Source organism: Symphalangus syndactylus, chromosome 13 (assembly GCF_028878055.3).
Source record: "Symphalangus syndactylus isolate Jambi chromosome 13, NHGRI_mSymSyn1-v2.1_pri, whole genome shotgun sequence".
Lineage (NCBI taxonomy): Eukaryota > Metazoa > Chordata > Mammalia > Primates > Hylobatidae > Symphalangus > Symphalangus syndactylus.
The window spans coordinates 106,689,622-106,711,537 of NC_072435.2; the positions used below are offsets into that span (position 1 = coordinate 106,689,622).

Genomic DNA, 21,916 nt, shown 5'->3' on the forward strand with positions numbered 1-21,916 from the left:
TGTGAGTATGTATGTGAGCACATGTTGCATGTGTTGCATCTGAGCACATGTATGGGGCACTTCCATCTTGCATGGGGGAGCCCCCAGTAGAGCCCTGCCTGGGCAGCTCAGCTTGCCACCAAGGAGGTCACTGTAGACTCCCAGCCTCTTGCCTCATCTCCAGCTCCAGTCAGAGCCTAGAAAACCCTCCCTGGTCCATCTGAGGGCTGTGGCCGTTTTTAACCCACCCTATTCCAACCAAGATGGTTTTGTCAAGATTTGCCTTCTGTAGCTTGGGCTATAAAAACAATGGGTGTTTTGGTTTTGGAAGGGGTGTTGCTTTCTAAATATCAAAGGATTTTGTGATACGAATGCGCTTTTTCAAGGTGCATTCACCCCTCGCGATGAGGACCCCTGGGTGACAATGGGTCAGTCCGGCCTGGGGGGAGGCTGGTGCCCCAGGATTGGTTCCTGGGATGGACCTTCCAGGAAGGCTGCCCCAAGCTGGGTGGTAAGGGACTCTGGCCACAGCCCTAGAGATTGTCCGGGTCCCCCGGCTGGCCACACCACACCAGCCCTGCATCCTGCCACCTGCAGGGTGTGACCCCCTACAGCCGCTTCTCCAGGCTAGAAAATCCATGCCTTGCAGAGAACCTGGTGGCTGCCGGGCTTCTCCACAGAGCCACAGAGCCAGAGGAACCTCCTTTTGATCTCTGTCCCTGTCCGGCTCACTGTCCCTTCACTGGGATTTGTCATGTTGTGGTATCACCCTCTGCAGATCTGGGTGGCTGGGTGGGTGAGTGGGTAGGGGGAGTCACATCTTACAAAACAGAAACCAGGTACTCTGCAGAATAGAAGATGGTCGCGCCAGTGCCAGATGCATATCTGGAGCCTGGCTTCGAATGCTGTGTGGCCTTGGGCATGTTGCTGAGCTTCTCTGAGCCTTAGTCTTCCCACCTGTAAAATGAGAGTCATAACAGTGCCAGGTTCAGGGCCGTCTCTTACTTGTTACCTTGGGGTCTTTCTGGAACATGGCAGACTTCTGTGGGCCAGATTGGTTCAGTGTGTCCTTGCTATGTGTGATATCAGGCAGGTCACTTTATCTGTGCCTCAGTTTCCTTACCTGCAAAATAGGGCTAAATACAGTACCAACTACATGGGGATGTTGTGAGAGTTAAATTTCTTACTTTACATAAAAGGTTATAGTAAGTACTATAGAGCAGGAGCTATTATTGTTATTTCTGGAACACCTGAACTCAGATTAAAACATCCTGTCGGCACACAATATCCTCTTTTTTTAAAATCACACAATGTGTAACCCACTCTTTCTGCAGCCTTGCTCACTGTGTGCTGCTGTCAGGTAGCTGCTGTGTGCCAGACATCTGGCTGGGCATGCCCGAGGCATCGTGGTATGGGTTATGGGGTGGGTGTCCTGTGTGGGTGGGCCACGCCAAATGCTGTGCCTGTCTCTCCTCCAACGCTCTGGCGAGGCGGGCAGGGACTCAGGTTAAATCACCCTGGGCAGCAGCCAGGGGTGGGAGCCAGCCGACAAGGAAGCCACCTGGCAGCTCTCCCTCCGAGGGAGGATCTAGCAAGCTCAGGCTTGTGGTGGTTGTGGGCACCCGAGACTGTTTTGTGCACTTGTCCAAAGCCGACTGACATCTGAGCATTGGTGGCAGACAGCTTAGAGGAGAGTGGCATGAGATTTCCCCTGAATCTGGCACCACACTGTGCCCTGAGCCCACCCCACCCCACCTTAAACCATATCACGGACATGTTGGTGGTGAAATACTCAGGCTCATTCAGTGAGGCCCTCTGCCTGGGCCAGGCCGTGTGCTGAAACAGCTTGCGTGCATGATCTCATCTAGTCTTCGTAGAAACCCCTCAAAGTAAATCCTTATTCCTATTTTATGGGGAGAAAGCTGAGGCTTGGAGACATTTTGGAGTCTTCCAAATCCGTGTAGAAGTCCTAGTTCTTCCGGTTGCTGAGTGACTTCAGGGCAGCTCCTTAACCTCTCTGAGCCTCTGTTTACCCACTTCATAGCAGGTAGCAAAAGTTCAATGAGACAGTGTAGCTAAAACATTTAGCTTGTCAGTTTGTATAGTAAGTGATCAAAAAAAAAGCTGTTATTGTTATTACTATTGTTACTATTTTATCTTTTTGCAAGGTGATATTCCTTGCCAGTTTAATGGGGATACCGACAAGATTTGAAGTGGATGCCTTGATGTCTACAGAAAGGGGTTATTTTTTTAGGAAGAAAACACTTTATTTTAATTATTATTAGCAACAGATAAATTTGTAAGTTTCCTGCCTAGAGGGGACACTCCTCTTACCTTGACGGTCTTATCGGATGGGGGTGAAGCTTCTTCTATTTCATGGGTTTTTGCCTTTCTCATTTGGATGCTTTGAGCAAAAGGTCTGGTGTATAGTAGATGCTCAACCAATGCTTGTTTGATGGGTGGACGAGCGGTGCACCATGCTCACTGTGGCTAACAGGTGATTGGGTTCGGGAACGACCTGGCAGTTTCCCATAAACAGGGCGCCTGATGGAAGCATCTTCCCTTTGCAGAGTTGTTCCTGGGTGCTGGGAACATAACTTGGAGTCAGTCACTTAACTGTGAGTGTGATGGCCAGAGATAAAGGAGCTGGCAGGAAACTGAGATGCTGTCTCTCAACTCAAAGACCAGGGAATGGGTTAGAGGCAGTGAATATGACCTTGACAGACAGGCGTACATCAACTGTGAGGGAACCTTCATTCATTCATTCATTCATTCAACGAACATTTCTGTGCTCAGTGCTGGGATGCAAGGAGATGCCCTGTTGGGGCCAAGTGAACGAAGAGAACTGGTTGATGCATGAATCTCAAATAGACTTTTCAGGGACTTTGTCACACTTGGGGAGGATCTGGGGCCACTGTCTACTATAACAGGCAGGACTCTTATGGTTCTATCTGAGAGAAACTTATCTGGAGTCAACTTAAACAAAAGAAGATTTTTATTGGCTCATGTGACCTGAAATGGTCAGGTGTCTGGCTTCAGGCATGGCTGTATCCAGCTGCTCAAATGATGTTATCTCATCCTACTCAGATCCTGGCTCAGCTTTTCCCCTGTATGGGTGGGCTTTGTTCTCAGCCCCTCCCCTGGCAGCTGTTTCATCACCTTGGCAACTCCCAGGGAAAGAAAGCAGCTCTTTCCTAGGCTTTAGCAAATGTCCTGGGATTCCCCCTGATTGGACCAACTTGGATCCATGCATTTGTCCAGGCTATTCCAACCACCTGGAATGTCTTTCTTTTACCTAACCCTAACCTATTTGTGCTTTGAGTCCTGCCTAAGCGCCACGGCTACTACTAAGAGCCTCTTCTCTTTCTGTCTTTATTGTTGTCTGCATTTTCTCTCTCTTGGGGCACAATCATCTTTTTTATGTCTTCTAATTCCAGCACGTCCTGGCTGCACCATGTTCATGTTAGGTAGACTAGGGTCCTTCATAGGCCAAAGCTTCCTTTTTCTGCCTTTCTCTCTTCTCCCCTTACATAGTATGAAAAACAGGATCCGTGTTGAATGCATGCATGGATTTGGGGCGTTAAGAAGGATTTAATCGAGAAGCCAAATCTCAGGATGGCTCATGGGAGGTTTGTGGGCTAACAAAGTCCAAAGAGAAGCCCAGGAATTATCTTCTGAACCCCATCATTTGCAGAGGGTTCCAAAGCCTTGGACAGTCACACTGGCCAGGTGGGGAGGTGGGAAAAGGGGAAGAGCCTGATTCAGAAGCCAGCTTCCCTGGTTCAAATTCCAGCTCTTCACCCTCTGGCTGTGTGATGCAGGGCAAGTTGCTTTACCTCTCTGTGGCCCTGGTTCCTCATCTATAAAATGAGATAATTCACACAACATATTGAAGGAAAGGACCTGGCACGCAGTGTGGACTGCTGGCCATTATCTTTATTGCTGGGTTGTTTTCAGAGCCACCAGGCCAGAAGAGGGGTTTTAGAGTCCATTCCTGGTTACCAGAGGAGGAAACAGCAGCCCGTTGAGCTTCAGAGACACCTGCAAGTTCATGGAACACCAAGAGTCAGATTGGCCCCACCTGGTGACCTTGACTCCTTTCGGGACCATCTGGGCTTGCAGCCAGCTGTGGCCCTCAGAGAATGTGGATGCTTCTTTTAAAGAAAGGACAGGGATAGGGAGGGGACTCTGTGGCTCCCATATTGGATGAATGGGGCGTGAGTCTTGGTGGTTCTACCCTAAACACTCTGTTTCTCCCAGCCCGGTTTTCCCAGCCGTGCCTTATAACCTGTTCTCCTCTAAGGAGCTGTCCTTGGCTGATCTGTCCAGAGACCCGGGCTCATCGCTATCCCCAGAATTGACTCAGGGGCCACATTGAGGATCAGGGCCCTGCCCTGGGGAGGGCCACTGCCCCGTTCCCTGGGCAGTGACCTTCACTGCTTCTGGTGCTAAGATGTATGGCCTGCCTCTGCCCAGGCAGTCTTACTTATTTCTGCCTCTTCAGAAATATTTGGGGATGATTAAAAGGAAATATTCTTTTAACTGTAATGAAATGGGGTTTGGGGGTTTTGGAATAATCAGCCGTGGCCTCGGGGGCCCGATGCTGGTTGATTTGATCACTGAGTTGATAGGCAATGGCTATTGATTTCTGTCCGCCTCCTCCCAGGAAGGGGCTGACGGAAGAGGTGACTCAGCAAAGGGGAGATGTTTTGAAATTCAGGAGAGGGCTAGTGTGGGAAGCCGGAAAGCTCTGTGTGTGTGTGTGTGTGTGCACGCGCGCGTGTGCATGTGAGCTCTCCCTGCCTCTCCAGAGCCTATACCGCACACCCCCTGGGAGATGGGGTCTGTAGATTGCTTCCTCTCCAGCTGCCTTTCCCAGGAGTATCAGAAGAGCTGGTACTTTGGAGCCACACAGACCTGGGTTTGAAGCCAGCATCTGTCATTTCCCAGCTAGGTGGTAACCTTGTACAAGTGGCTTCACCTCTCTGTGACTCAGTTTCCTCATCTGTAAAGTGGGTGAACAGTAATACCTGCTGCATGGCTGTTCAGAGACTTGAGAATTTCTCTAATGGTAATTCATGGCAGCTCTGATTTCACTGATATTAACTAATAATGAGTCTTTTTTTTTTTTTTCTGAGACACAGTCCCTTTCTGTTGCCCAGGTTGGAGTGCAGTGCCATGATCATAGCTCACTGCAGCCTTGACCTCCTGGGCTAAAGCAATACTCCCATCTCAGCCTCTTGAGTAGCTGGGACTACAGGCATGTGCCACCACGCCTGGCTAATATTTTTATTTTTAGTAGACATGGGGTCTTGCTGTGTTGCCCAGGCTGGTCTCGAACTCTTGGGCTCAAGTGATCCCCCCACCTCAGCCTCTCAAGTAGCTGGAGCTGTAGGCTGGTATCACTATACCTGGCTAATATTTTGTAAGGATAGGGTTTTGCCAGGTTGCCCAGGCTGGTCTCAAACTCTGGACTTAAACAGTCCATCTACCTTGGCCTCACAAAGTGCTGGGATTACAGGCATGACTGCAGCTGGAACTACAGGCAGGTGTCACCATGCCCAGCCCCAGCTAATATTTTTATTTTTAGTAGAGATGGGGTCTTGCTATGTTGCCCACGCTGGTCTCAAACCCCTGGATTTAAACAATTCACCCACCTTGGCCTCCCAAAGTGCTGGGATTACAGGCATGAGCCACTGCCCCCAGTCCTGGCTAATATTTTTATTTTTAGAGGAGATGGGGTCTTGCCATGTTGCCCAGGCTGGTCTCAAACTCTTGGGCTCAAGTAATCCTCTCACCTCAGCCCCAAAGTGTTGGAATTACAGGTGTGCACCACCGTATCTGGCCTAATAATGAGTCTTAATTCCTGATAGAAATAAGAAAAGGTACCAGGTAGGTGTCAAGGAAGGGGTGATAGATTTTGACTGAGGCAATCCTGGAAGACTTCTGAGAGAAGGGCCTTAAATGATGACACTTCCAACAACATGTGACAGAAAGGGGTGGAACAGAAAACACATTTCTGTTTCAGGAATTCATAGGCACAAAGGCAGGGAGGCATAGAATCTCTGGTGAGATGGAAGAACAGATGCTGTCCATTATGGCCGGGAGAGGAAAGAGGGACAGGGGGACAACCTGGGGACAGGGAGAGGCAAGTGGAAGAGAAGTGTTGGGCTTTGTGCAGTCAGCAGCTCAGTTGATAGGGTTGCTGGACAGGCTGTGTGCAGGCAAGGCCCACATGGTGGCAAGATTGTTGCATTTGAAATTCAGAAGCAATGATAACACACAATGCCACCTTCCATTGGCTGGACAGTGTGTGCCAGGCATTGCATTAACTTATACCATCTCATTAAATCTGCACCTCTATCCCCATTTTACAGGTGAGGAAACTGAGGCTCTTTGTAACATCTACAGGTGTACCCAAATTTACAGTTTTTGATGACAGTGGGCCATGTCCCTTTGAATCACGCCCAAGGTCTGCCAAGACCCCCCGGTGGCCTTCCTGCTCTGTGGCCAAGCCCACAGGCCCCTCACACAGCCTGCCCACCTGGTGTGCGCCTGGAGTCCTTGAGCCCATGTAAGTTCCTCCTTTGCAGGAACTTTTTTGACATCTGACTGGGGTGCATCCATTCTTCTTCAGGATTTCCTGCTTAATCTAATCAGGCAAAGATGTCATGTACATGTCACTTATAATTCTTTTCTCCGTGTTCGCAGCTAAGTTCTTCTGTTGCCTCAGGGAGTTCCAGGAGCTGCAGGTTTCACCTGGGCAGGGCCCAGTGCTGCAGTTCCCACCGTATTTATTCTGTTCTTTCTGGCTCTGGGAAGTTGGGAATATTGGGACATGTGCCCTGGCAGGCAGAATGCCCGTTGTCTAGGTGAGGGAGCAGAGGGTACAGGGAATGGAAAGGTCTGGGATGGGGCTTGTAAGTTACAGTGAGAAAACAAACGCCTGAAATTAAAATTCAAGAGGATGAAAAGCAAATAAATGAGATAGGGCAGTTAGGGAAGTCTTTGAGTATAATTTATTTAAACTTTTTTTTTTAACTTTTCATTTTGAGATAATTTCAAAAAGATTGACAAAAAGTTACAAAAACAATACAAAGAATTCCCCAGATTCCCTGAATGCTAACATCCAGCCTAACCACAACACAATTACAAAGTCAGAAAAATTAACGTGGCTGGAACACCGTTACATAATGGACTGACCTGACTCAAATTTTGCCAAGTGTCCCACTGATGTCGTTTTTCTGGTCCAGGGTCCAGTTCTGGGTCATGTGACACATGGAATTGTTATTTCCCCATAGTCTCCCTTAATCTCAAACAGTTCTTCAGTCTTCTTTTGTCTTTAATGACCTTGACACTTTTGATGAAAACTGGCCATTTATCTTGAAGAATGTCCCTCCATTTGAGAACGCAGGGTGTTTACTTATGATTCGATTCAGGTTGTGCATTTTGGGCTACAGGAGTGATGTTGTGTCCTTCTCCGTGCATTGGATCAGGAGGCACCACTGCTGTTAACTTTGGTCACTTGCTCAAGGTGAGGACTGGCTGGATCCTCTGCTGTAAAATTATTATTTTTCCCTTTGTAACTAATAAGTGCTTGTGTGGAAACATTTTGAGACAATGTAATACTCTCTGTCATCATTCTTTTGCCCAATAATTTTAGCATGCATCGATGCTTCTTGCTTGAAACAATTATTGCTATGGTGTTTGCCAAATGGTGATTTTCTGTTTCCATCATTACTTCTACATTTATTAATTGAAGAGCTTTTTTCCTTCTTCCTCATTTATTTGTCTATTCAGTTTTTTATTTATATCAGTGTGGACTCAGATTCATATTTTAATCTGTTTCCCCTCTCTGTCTGCCGCCTCCATACCCACTGTCTCTACCCACTATCTTTTCTCTCTCTTCCCCCACCGCATCTCCCCTCTCTGTCTCCACCCATTTTCCCCCCTTTTCTTTGCCCCACTCTCCTCTCCTTCACTTTCTCTTTCTCTCTCTCTCTCTCTTTTTTTTCTGCAACTTTTTTTCTTGCTGGAGAAATCACGCTGTCCCGTAGAGTTTCTGTCCATTGGGTTTGGCTGAATGCATCTTCATGGTGTCATTTAATGCTCTCCTCCATCCCCTGGGTCTCCTGTGAACTGGTGGTAACCCCAGAGGCTTGATCAGATGCCAGATTGACATTTTTGCCAAGACCACGTTGCAGGTGGCCACATGCCCTTCTGGTAGAGGCACACGAGGTCTGGCTGTCTCTCTTTCGGGACATGGAGATTGATTGGTGGGTTCAGGAGCTGTCAGCCGGTCCATCCATTGTTGAGTTTCCCATCAGCTTTTCATCTGCTGGGTTTCGTGACCACTGATAATCATTGCCTGGGTCCATGAATTCATTAGGGTTGCTAAATGTGCTTACATTCCTTCTGTCCCTCTTTCTCTTTCTTAGCTGGGCAATTTTCTCTACAGAGAAACCACCCCTCATCAGTTATTTGCTTACCCTGAAGGAAAGTATGTCTACAAAAGGGGAGACAGATGCTTAAATCTTTCTCTTTATTTGCTGGTTTTCAAAATAATGAGCTGGTTCCCTAACATCCTCCAAAGGTGGCCTACAAGAGTTTTAAAAAATATCATTGTAAGCCCATAGTTGCAAGTGTAACTGAAGTGTCTTAATCCATTTCAGTTACTGCCCTTATTTATGCTCTGACTGTCCCATCTCTGGCATGTGGTGGCCTCTGACCCCTCTGGACTCCCCCAGCGACCTTGGATGGCCTTCTTGCTTTCTGGGAGGACAAGTTGTTCCAAGCTCATTCTATATGTTTCCCACCTCAGCCTTGGACTCAGGCTTTGCTCCGGGGATCCCTGGACCAATGGTATTTAGAGACCACAGTCTGGGTGCTGAAAGAACAGATGTACAAAACATCTGTCATCACACAGGTTGGGGCATTTTTGGTAGTCCACAGTGGATAGGATGGTGGAGAAGGGGCAAGGCAATGGCTTTGATCTTGGATCTCATCTCTTTCCTAACCCTGTTGCAGGTTAATGACCCACTGGAAACCATTAAATTACTTCTCCAACTTCCTCATTTAGAAAGCAAGGGTGGATCTCCCCCAATCTCCGACAACTTCTTTTTGTTTGTTGGTTTGAGATAGGATCTCACTCTGTTGCCCAGGCTGGAGTTCAGTGGCACAATCATAGCTCACTGCATCCTCCAACTCCTAGGCTCAAGCCATCTTCCTGCCTCAGCCTCCAGAGTAGCTGGAACCACAGGTGCCCACCACCACACTCAACTAATTTTTTTTTTTAAGTAGAGACGAGGTCTTTCTTTGTTGTCCAGGCTGGTCTCAAACTCCTAGGCTCAAGCAATCCTCCCACCTCGGCCTCCTGAAGTGCTTCATCTCCAGCTTCTTAATTAGTATAGGCATTTTATTGGGGAAGGTCTTTGAGGTCAGAGATGCCCATAGACAACCAAGGCCACTTGTGATCCATCCATCCCCAATTGGATGCTACATGCTTTTGTTTTGCTACTTGACATGATACAATCCAGCACAAGGGGCTTGTCACTGTTGTTTGCCTCTTAGCATCTTGGGGTTGAGGGGTGGCAGACCACAAGAGAGTTCACTGAGGGACCTCTTCTTCCCCCAGCAAATCCAGACCAGACAAATGCCATATAATATCCCTTCACCAGAGTGACTCAAACATTAATACGAGCCTCCAAGTGTTGCCTCTGCCTTTATCTGAGCAGGCTGCATTCTACATTTGAGATTAAAACTCATATTTCATTTTTATATGCTGTGCTTAATCCAATAATGATTTCATGTTACAAATAGCAATAATATCTTTCAGCATAGTTAATCAGAATAGACTTAATGCTGTCACTATTTATTAACCTTTGTTGAAAAGCAAGAAGTTTCTCTCTAATCTGTGATTGTTGGTCTTGTCAGGCTCTATCAAGTGAAAAAACAGTTTTGGCATTCATTAAAACGGTGCGAATCCTGAAATGACAATTGGAGCTGGATGGTATTTGGTGCATGAAATCTTCGTTGTGTTCACTAGGATAACTGAGAAGGCTGGGGAGGCGTGAAGGGGGAACCCACACATTCAAAGGACTGAGTGTTTCATCCCCAAGTCCCTCTTGGATAAAGAAACAGTTCTTATGAATTGGGAAAGTGGGCCAGAGGATGGGGTGCAGGGGAGGGGAAGGGTGAGGCCTGCTGGTGCCTCTTGCCAGAGAAACATCATTCGTTCAAGACAATGGCTTTTGGCCAGGCACAGTGGCTGACGCCTGTAATCCCAGCACTTTGGGAGGCCGAGGTGGGCGGATCACCTGAGGTCAGGAGTTCGAGACCACCGTGGCCAACATGGTGAAACCCCATCTCTACTAAAAATACAAAAATTATCTGGGCGTGGTGGTGGGCGCCTGTAATCCCAGCTGCTCAGGAGGCTGAGGCAGGAGAATCGCTTGAACCCAGGAGGCGGAGTTGCAGTGAGCCGAGATTGCGTCACTGCACTCCAGTCTGGGTGACGGAATGAGACTCTGTCTCAAAAAAAAAAAAAAAAAAAAAAAAAAAAAGACAATGGCTTTGAACTTGGATCTCAGATGCCTCATCTCTTTCCCAACCCTATCCAACGCTAATGATCTACTGGGAGTCATTTATTCACTTTTACTTCTCCCCACAACTTCTTTTTCATTTAGTAAACAAGGTTGGGTCTCCCTGATCTCCAAGGCCCACATTCAGTTGGAGTCCAGTTGAAGATGTCCATCAAAGCAAAATGGCAGCCATCAGATGTCAAACTTCTACTTTAATAGAATCCTTTGTCAGTGATCTCAATGGGTAGTCCTCAAACTTTAGCATGCCCCATTCCCGGGAATTTAATAGGCCCGGGGGGCCTTGAACTTCTGCATTCCCAGGTGATGTTGACGCTGCCCGTAGCACACCACACTCTGAGTAGCAAGGCTCTGTCGAATAACAAGAAAACCCAACAGTACAGTTGGCCAATTGCTGGGCCTTTCTGGACTTCAGTTACAGAGTTTGAGCCTTGCTAACAGCACCAAGTCCCCTAAAGGCAAATTTGCCTTTAAAAAAAAAAAAAGAAAGCTTTCAACTTGCAGAAGCCTCTTGCAAGGGGAAACGGTTCTCCCACGGGGCTTCTCAAACTTTCTTTTTCCCTCAAAGAACCCACAGACATGTTTCTCAGGAAGTCCCTGTGGGGTCTTTACCTCCCAAAGGTGATTTGGAGAAAAATCTAATCCAGTAAAGAAGTCTTGATGCTGGGGGGCCTGGGCAGGATATTTTGCTAAGCAAAGAAAGTGGTTGCTCAGGACTTGAGTGAGGGATCAAGGTCTGTGGCCAACTGATCTCTCCTCTTACAAGAAGGGTCGAGTGGCTCAGTGAGTTTTTCCCATGTCAACGGGGATGTGAGCAGGTGCTGTTAATTATTTAGGAAGAATTAAGCAGTCTGGGTGGGTGGGTTTTATGCTCTGTTTGGTAATAAAGGTTGCCGCAGAAAGGAATTTTAAAATTCAGTATTCTCATTTGCCTCATATTGCAAAGAAGCCGAACCTGGGTTTGACTGGTGGGAGCATCTGGAATTAATGAACCAGCTTCTTACAGTGCAGAAATCAATGTTTGCTGCATTAATTGCATGATGCTGAAACCCCGCTTTTTATTTCTGACTCGCAGAGCTATGGCCTAAGAAATCTCTCTTAAGCGGCGTTCTGGGGCCTTTGCTGTTTCCTTAATCTGTCTGGGCGTGGGGAAGGAATTGCTTCATCATGGAGGTGTGACACAGGGGGACGTGGGGGGAACTTTTGGACAAGCTGTGTGCTTTGGGGACCTAACGGGGAGGGCCTGGGAAGCCCACAGCAGGACTTGAGGATCTGGCTTCTCTTAGGTAGCCGTACTCTGTCCTGACTTCCATCTCCTGAGAGTTTCCAGCTCATCGAGTTCTTTTAGGTTAAAATAAGCCTTATTAAGGAAGTTCATGTTTTTCAGCTGGACAAATGTCCCTTGCTTCTCCTGTGTTTTATATTATAAACCTTTTGGAATGTGGACACCTTGATCTGAGGCATAACTTGGCCAGCATTTTCCTAAGTACTGGGTCATTGGACAGCACCGCTGGTGCTCACCCCGTCTGGGTTCCACATCTCTGCAGACTGAGCCTCAGTGCTTGGCACTTTGGACAGAAAGTGACACCTATCCGAGGATAGACATATTTGGAGGATTTGAGCCATATTTGATTTGATTTGAGCCATAGTTGGAGGAAAGCATAGGAGCTTGCCAGGGAGGGAGGAAAGTAAAGGCATCCCAGGCAGAGGGAACAGCATGAACAAAGACCCTGAGGCCTGGAGCCCTGAAGTTGATAGAGTAGGAGTGGTGGAGGGGAGCCGGGAGGGGTAGAGAAGACCAGCTGGGGAGGAGCCTAGGAAGGTGCATCAGGCCTTGACCATCTGACTCAGAACTTGTGTGATTCTCTCCAGTAGATGGTGGCAAGCCTGGCAAAGTGTCTAAGCAGGGGATGAGATGACTGGTGGAGTTTTAATTTTCATACTGTAATTTTTTTGTTTTTGTGTATATTCCATGAGCTTTGACCACAATCAGAATATGGAACAGTTCCATCACCCCCCAAAATTTCCTTGTTGCTGCTCCTTTACATCCAACCCTTCCCCCACCCCCTACACCTGACAACTGTTCTCTGACCACATCGCTTTGCCTTTTTCCAAATGTCATGTAAATGGGATGATGCAATATATGATCTTTTGAATTTAACTTCAATTAATTAATTTTTTTATTATTTTTTGAGACAGAGTCTTGCTCTGTCGCCCAGGCTGGAGTGCAGTGGCACGATCTCAGCTCACTGCAACCTTTACCTCCCAGGTTCAAGTGATTCTCCTGCCTCAGCCTCCTGAGTAGCTGGGACTACGGGCATGTGCCACCACACCCAGCTAATTTTTGTATTTTTATTAGAGGTGGGGTTTCAAACCATGTTGGCCAGGCTGGTCTCGAACCCCTGACCTCAAGTGATCCACCTACCTCAGCTTCCCAAAGTGCTGGGATTACAGGCGTGAGCTGCCGCGCCTGGCCTCACTTCTTTAAATTTAGCATAACACATTTGAGATTCATCCACGTTGTTGCATGTATCTGTAGTTTGTTCCTTTTTATTACTGAAAAGTGTTCCATTGTGTGGTCATAGCACAGTTTATTTATTCATTCACCTGGTGAAAGATGTTCAAGTCATTTGCAGTTTCTAGCAGTTTCAAATAAAGCTGCTAAACATTTGCATATAGGTTCTTGTTTGACCATAGCTTTTATCTCTCTAGGATACATACCTAGGAGTGGGATTGCTGAGTAATTTTTAAGTGTATGTTTAACTTTTTAAGAGATTGCCAAATTTTTTCTAAAGTGGGTGTGCCATTTTGCATTTCTACCAGTAGCATATGAGAGTTTTAGTTGCTCTACAAGCTCACCAGCACTTGATGTTATCAATTTTTTTCTTTTTCAATTTTATACATTCTAACAGGGGCATAGCAGTATCTCATTGTGGTTTTAATTTGCATTTTCCCTAATGATTAATGATGTTGAGCATCTTTTCATTGCTTATTTGCTATCCACATGTCTGTTTTAGTGATGCTTCTCTTCATATATTTTGCCCATTTTTTAGTTGGGTTGTTTGTTTTCTTCTTGTTGAATTTTGAGGATTCTTTATATATTCTGGGGATCAGTTCTCTGTTACGTAGGTGATTTGGAAATATTTTCTCTCAGTGTGTAGCTTGTGTTTTCATTCTCTGAAAGTGCAGGTAAAGATGCTGCAGCTGTGAATGTCTCTAACTCTGCTACACTCCAGCCATACTGGCCTTCTTTCAGTTTCTCAAGAAAATCAACCTCTCCTTCTCCAGGGCCTTTTCCTAAGCTGTGCCCTCTGTCTGGAATACACCTTCTCTCATATCTGCTGTAAGAAATCTTTGCTTAGCTCCAAAGATATTCTCCTATGTTTCTTTTGGAAGTGCTGTTGTTTTAGCATTTATGTTTGGGTTTGTGATCTGTCTCAAATTAATATTTGTGTATGATGTGAGATAAGGGTTTGAGGGTCATTTTCTTTTTTCTTTATGGATATCCATTTGTTCTAGCACCATTTGCTGGAAAGATTTTATTTATCACTTTCCATTGTTTTGATTCCTTTATTCAGATAGCAAATGAGCATCTAGGTGTGGATCTATTTCTGGGCATCTTATTCTTTTTCATTGATCAATATGTCTGTCCTCATAGCATTACTGCACTTTATTGATTACTGTATCTTCACAGTAAGTTCTGAAATTGGATAGATTAAGTCTTCCAACTTCATTCTTCTGTTTCAAAGTTTCTTTGGATATTCTGTGTCCTTTTAATTTTATGTAAATTTTAGAATTGGCTTTTTAATTTCTACAAGAAACAAACAAGCAAACCTGCTGGTATTTTGATTGACATTGCATTGAATCTGTATATCAATTTGGAGATAATAATATTTCCTTTTTTTTTTTTGAGATTGAGTCTCGCTCTGTTGCCCAGGCTGGAGTGCAGTGGCGTGATCTTGGCTCTCTGCAAGCTCCACCTCCCGGGTTCACGCCATTCTCCTTCCTCAGCCTCCGGAGTAGCTGGGACTATAGGTGCCTGCCACCATGCCTGGCTAATTTTTTGGGTTTTTAGTAGAGATGGGGTTTCACCATGTTATCCAGGATGGTCTCAATCTCCTGACCTCGTCATCTGCCCGCCTTGACCTTCCAAAGTGCTGGATAAAATTTCTTAATAATATTGAATCTTCCAATCTATGAACATGGTATATCTCCATTTTCTACCCCATGCTGTTCTCCTGCTTACCCTTACCCCTCTATCAGGTGCCAGTTTAAGTGTCATCTTCTCAAGGAGGTCTTTTTTATCTGCTGACTAGATGATCCAGCTCCTGTTATACCCTCTGATGCCCCCTCTCTTTCTTCTTGGAACTAATCACAGTGGTATTAATAATTATTAGTGTGAGTATCTGTTTTGCGTTTGTCTCCCCCACTAGACCATAAGTTCCATACAGGCAGAGATCAGGTCTGCCTTGTTCACAGACTAGCACACAGTAAGTTGTCAATGAAGATTTATAAATGAATGAATGAATGAATGAATGAACCAATAAATCCCCTCCTATTCTTGGACATAGATCTGAGAACACTGGCTGTTGTCATTCACAGTTTGATGAATACCTTGGTCTCTGTTTGCTGATGGAGAACGCAAGCCCTAATCCCTCACCCTTTCTTGGCCTTCTGCCTAAGGCTTAGTTCCTGCTGACATGCATTATATGTTGAGAACTCCTATTTATTTGACAGGTAGATGTGTGTAATTATGATTTTTAAAAATGAAATTATTCATCTACAGAGAATTTTTAGGTAATGATTATAATACAGAGGTTTAATTTATCTGGGGGAACGAAAGATGTTGCTTTCACAGCATCAGTCAGAGCATAGGAAAAACCAGTAGTGGAATCTTGATTGAATTCGGCTGTGCTTATAATTAGGAAATGCCAAGGCCTGCAAAATATTGAGAAGTGGTGAGGACAAAGTGATGCAATTAAGAGTCTCTTTTTCCCCACCTTTCGGCAGTTTAGAAGCATTGTGTTGTTAACTAATTGGTTTGTGGATGTTACTTGGACTTATAGATTTTATTCTACATTTTGATCCCAAGTCGATATATAGGCCCTGGCATTAATTAAATCCCCAGGGTGAGCATTTTTACGGAAGACTTTAGGAAGAACTTCCTGAGAAGGAGTGTGATTGCTGGGACAAGTTCCTGAGGCATATTACAGAACATTGGTGATTCAGATCAAGTTGAGAGAGAGAAGAAGCCCAAGAACGGAGAGTCCTGTGGAGGAATCTTGGAAGACACCAGAGATAGTTTACTCTGAATTGGATCTGGAGCCAGTTAATATAAACAAAACAGAAACTCAATTGGAGTTCCTTCAGGGCTTTCCTGAAGAGCAATGGGAAAAAAAAATCTAACTTTATCACAACCAGAGATCATAATTTCCTCCAACAATAATAGCTTATGTTTCTATGGTGCACTATCTCATTTTAGTTGGAGAACATTCTGGTAAAGCAAGGGCACATACATTCATCCTTATTATTTTCATACCATGGATTGTGACTGGCCTGAGGTTGCAGAGCTGGCAAGTGAGAGATTCAAATGTAAATCATTAGACAGCTAATACTGTGCTCCATTCCTTACACCTTGCCAATGAATTCATATTAATTGAAGTTTTCCTCTTAGAGGCATATGATCTAGGTTGAAAAGAGGGTAAGAGTTTTTAGATGAATGTTTGTGGTTTTGGAGAATATGGTGATATTGCTAATAGTAGTCATGAATTCCACTCACTGAGCAATGTATCAATAAGTACAGGCTACATTATGCTGCAGTAACAAAAGACCCCCAAATTTCAGTGGCTAAACTTAACAAAGCAACTTTCATACTTGCATGACCCATTCATTGGCTACATGTCCATCATATATAGGCAGTGGACTTGGCTCATCAGTGTCTCTTTAGCGACCCAGGCTGATGGTGCAGCCACCAGCTCTGATGTGCCATTCACCATGCTAGAAGTATGGAGACCTCTAAGAGTCTTGTACCTATGGTAAAATGCTCCACTCTGGAAGTGACACATCACTTACTCATTGGCCAAAACTAGCAACTTGGCCTCATTCAACCACAAGAAGCCAAGAAGCACAATTTTACCTTGTGCATGGGAGAGAGAAATCCAGAAATATTTGACGAAACAGCATGAATGATGACCATAAGCACTCAGTAAACAACAAGGAATTCCTCCAACCCTACAACAGACCTCCAGGATGACACTGAGAGCTAATGGTTATTGACTATTTACCACATGCCATGTACTGTTTACCTACAGAGCACTTTTAACCCCACAACAATCCTATCAGGTAGATACTCTGAGTATTTCCATTTCACAGATGAGAGGACTGAGATTCCAAGAGGTGAAGTTACTTGCCCAAGATCACATAGCTAAGGAAGCAGTAGAGCCACTTGGCCCCAGGTATTTGAATGTAGGCCAAGCTTGGCTACAGAACCCATATTATAATAACCCCATTTACTTGATGAGAAATCTCAGGCTCAGAGAAGCAAACCAACATGCCCAAGGTCACACAGCCAGGAAGCAGCAAGCCCTAGTTCCTTTACCTTACCGTATTTCCCAGGTAAAGGCTGGGAAACCTCCCTTTGCAGTTTCTGTTGGTGATGACCAGACACCTGTCCCCAACTCTTCCTGTACAGGTGACTCCCAACTCTTGGCCTCTGATATGATTTCTATGCTAGTGCTAGTTTATACCAGCTCACTAGAGCCAAATGTTAAATTTTCAAGACTTTTGCAAACTACTTACTAAACACAGATATTCAAAAGTAAGTTATATAAACTTACTAGAGTGTAATTATATTTCAAACCAGATACTCAAAACTCATCACTTCCTAATTATTTTACTGCATTTTACTATTATATGCTCCTTAAGGTTATTTACATCCACCAAATGTGTATGGTAGAAATACAACATGTTAAAGCATGATAGAGTGCCCCTGTACATCTCTCCCTAGCTGTGTGCTCAGTGATGTCCAGTTGGTAGATTGAAATTGGCCATGATAGGAATATTTACACCCCAGAAATTGGCGAGCATTACCAGTCAGGGCTTTTTTTCCCCTGTAGATCCATCGTTAACCATTTACCAGCATACCACTGCACGAAGCCCCCTGCCTCCACCATCAAGCTGTACCATTCGCCTCCACCATCAGCCTCAATCCAGGACCACTTGGCCCTCCCAATGGATCCAACTGGTCCCAGGGCCAGACCAGCTTCCATGAGGCTGGTGCATTGGGACAATAGTCCACATTCATCCTTGCAAACATGCTAGACTGATATTCCTCCCCCTAAGACACTGGTTAGACCCTTGGCTGCCCGTTAAAATCACCCGAGAGAGCTTAAAAAAAAATACAGATATACAGATTTTTTTTACAGGACACACCACCAGAGATTCTGATTTAATTGGTCTGGGGTGTGTCTGGCTTTTGGGATTTTTTTTAAGCTTGCCAACCAACGTAGAGAAGTACAAATTCAATCAAACTCAGTGTGCAAAAAACATGGGCTACCGAACAAGAAAACATGTTAGGAAAATTGAGAAAGTCTGCCGTGAGTTAAATCACCCATCTCCTAATCTGGGCTCCTATCAGATTACAAGATGGGTGATTTAATTCATGGGAAACTTTCTCAGTTTTCCCAACAATAATCTGGAAGGAACAGCAGCGGAGGGCAAACCTTTTCTCTAGAGGGCCAGATGGTAAATATTTTTTACATTGTGGGCCATAGGGTCTCTGTTGCAGCTACTCACCTCTGCCATGGCCATGTAAAAGTAGCCATAGACAATCGGTAAAGGAAGGTGCACGTGCAAGGTGCATGCCAGTTCCCATGTATGGTGTCCCTTACGGGGTAGCCTGCCCTGAGATTGTTCTTAAAATCTATGCACATTGGCCAGGCATGGTGGCTCATACCTGTAATCCCAACACTTTGGTAGGCTGAGGTGGGTGGATCGCTTGAGTCCAGGAATTTGAGACCAGCCTGGGCAACATAGCAAGACCCCATCTTTACAAAAAAATTTTTTTTCTTTATTAAAAAAAATAGAAAAATCTATGCACATAATTACCTTGAGTGTTCCCACTGAGCCAACAGGTTAGTTGGGTCTGTGGAGTGTCCCTCTAGCCCCCAGATTCTTGAAGCAGTTTTAACTGTGCTTACTCATCTGATAGGCAAAAACGTTGACTCGAGCACTGATGGACTAGAAGTTCTTTCAAGGGGAGGATCCCGTGAGTCTTGTTCTCTCAGTCTAGTGCCCGACCTTTGGGTCTCATGTAACAACAAAAAAATGGTTGCATGAATACACTGAAAAAATACAGAACGTTTACTATTGTTAAAAAACGTTATGGACTGGGCACAGTGGCTCGCGCCTGTAATCCCAACAGTTTGGGGGGCCAAGGCAGGAGGATCACCTGAGGTCAGGAGTTCGAGACCAGCCTGGCCAACATGGCGAAACCCTGTCTCTACTAAAAATACAAAAATTAGCCAGGCATGGTGGCACGCGCCTGTAATCCCAGCTACTCAGGAGGCTGAGGCAGGAGAATAGTTTGCACCAGGGAGGTGGAGTTTGCAGTGAGTCAAGATCACGGCACTGCACTCCAGCCCAGGCAACAGAGTGAGACGCCATCTCAAAAAAAAAAAAAAATTTTTTTAATATGGAGAATTGCAAAAGGAAATAGCATGGAGAATCCCCACATCCCCATGGCCTTGCTCCATCATGATATTGAAGTCACTCTTTTGGTTGTGTTTCTCTAAATTCTATGAGGACAGCAACTCTCTTCATTATCCTCTATATCATTGCTATGCCCTGGTGTTGTGCCCAGGGTACAACACGTAGTAGGTGTTCGATAAACTTGGGTTGGATAAACGGAAGAGTTAATGAATGAATGATGAGCTGGTGCACTTAGATGTGATTTATAAGACTTCTAGGGGGATCAACTGGCCATTACTTAGAACTATATTTTGGGTCAAATCACGTCTCCTTCCCCTTAAACCCACAAATAGCCGGGCTTCAGCATCTGCAGTGGACATCAGAATTCCTGAGAACCTTCTGAACCGTGTTGGCTCCCAGGCCCCACTCCTGGGAGTTGTTGGGCTGTTGAGTAGAGTGACATATTGGGAAGCCTGGTAGAATGTCACAGGTGTAGGAAAATCTAGCTGCCCAGGGTTATAAAGGATGCCCTTTGTCCTCAACTCCTTTGACACCTTCTCTCTGGAGACCTGCTGAATAAGGAAGGCAGTGACCACAAGGAAAAAAAAAAAGGCAACAAAAACCAACTGGTCTAATTTAAACCCTTTCAAAGTTACCAGGCTGCTGGAGATTAGCTTAGAGAAAATATGTCGGGGTCCACTTTGATTTGCAATTTGAGATAAATGCGGGAAACGTGTTTGTGCTTCCTCGGAGAGGATTATGTTGCCTTGCAAGTTGGGTTGTTGTCACTTTTGATTTTAGAATACTTACTTGTGCCTCCAGTAATGAACAAAAACCAAACCACACTGAAACCAGCCCGTGGGGGTCCTGCTGTCTCAGAAGCCCAAGGTATTCCTGTTTCTACTGAATTGCTATTTCCAGATTCCTGCCTGTTGCCCGCCAGACTTTTAAGGGTTCTACGCTTGGGCTGCATCAACGCTGGTAGTTTATTTCAGACATAAGCAAATTGTGTTAAAGTTGTTACCACAAAAAAAAAAACAAAACCCACAACGAACTCGATATCTTATTTTTGAGGGGGTGAATCATTCTTTGCCATATTGATTTAATGTGCATTAATAATATAGTCCTCGCTCCAATAACCTTTCTATGTCACCCAATTGCCCTCAACCAGAGTAGTGGCGAACTCGGTCAAATTTTAAATGCATTAAACATGAACATGGAACTTAAACTGGGAGGCAGATTCTGAAATAAATGTATTTTTTCTTTCTTTTTTTTTTTTTTTTTTGAGGTGGAGATTCTTGCTCTATCGCCCAAGCTGGAGGGCTTTGGTGCGATCTTGGCTCACTGCAACCTCCACCTCATGGGTTCATGTGATTCTCATGCCTCAGCCTCCCGAGTAGCTGTGACTACAGGTGTGTGCCACCATACCCAGCTAGTAGAGGTGGGGTTTCATCATGTTGGCCAGGCTGGTCTTGAACTCCTGGCCTCAAGGGATCCACCCACCTCTGCCTCCCAAAATGCTGGGATTACAGGTTTGAGCCACTACGCCCGGCCAATAAACGTATTTTCTATAAATAGTACTTTACCCAGTAATTGAACTTTTAAGAAAAACAGAGTTTTAAGATAATTTTTCCCCCATTGAAAAATGACTGTATAAATTATAGGCCACAGATGCTTTCATGGGAGGTGTCATTATAGGTATGAATCCAACAGTTCTTGAATACAGGGGCATTTGGGGTAAGGTCTTGCCTTTCCAAATTCTTAGGTAACTGTTCAAGAGCCCCTTCCACTGAGACCTAAAATACATGTGCTATTTCCAGGTGCTACGAGTTCTCAAAAACAAATCACTCCTAGGAGGTCGAATTCCGTTTCCACAGCTCATATCAAAACATCATCCTCCATCCCTCATGCAGTCCCCTGCTGGAAGTTTCTGGTTCGACTGGCTGACTGCTCTGTGGTCTAAATATAGCCATTTAAAAAGAAGATTACGGCCCGTCCACCTGGGACTGCCAAAAAGCCTTTCACGAGAACTCTTGAAAGCCTGATGCCTTTAATCCTCAACTTTAATTTAAAGAAATCTTCTCAACTCATATTCCATTTTGTACATTCTCTCCCCCACCCATCCTCCACGACAGATCTTTTAATTTCCCCCACCCCACCTTTCATTACTGAGGAATAAGACTCTTTACAAGTAGTTTCTAGAGTAAGGATGGGCTAAGCTGTTTTAATTTCTTGCAAGGATGTTTTTATAGAAGAAAATCAAGTCAACACTCAAGAGTATACACAGCCCTTTATGGAGATGGAGAGAATTAATCAGGCCAGAAAGTTCGGAATATAAAACGGGATGGGGGAGGGGAAGGATGTTTCATCAAACCGAACTGCTCTGGGAGATGGAAAGATAAAAGGATTTCCCTCTCCGAGTGCCTTAAATATTGGCAGGCAGTAGGGTCAAGATTTTTTCTTTTGTTGTTATGGAAAGCCATACAGATAATTAATGCTGTTGAAAGAAGATTGTTCTGTTGGCGTCTGCGAGGCTGGCCCCCTAGTCTGGGATCTTCTGGAAAGAAACAAGTCAGGGAAAAAAGTTATGCACCAGGGGAGATCCTGCCAATTTGCACGAGCAATAAATAATGTCCAGAGAGCAAACAGCC

At 45.1% G+C, this 21,916-nt stretch overlaps 1 protein-coding gene across 7 annotated transcripts in view; it reads left to right on the forward strand.

Moving 5' to 3' along the window:
- CUX2 (cut like homeobox 2) overlaps positions 1-21,916 on the forward strand; it is a 328,903-nt gene that overhangs the window by 68,628 nt on the left and 238,359 nt on the right. The window lies entirely within an intron of this gene.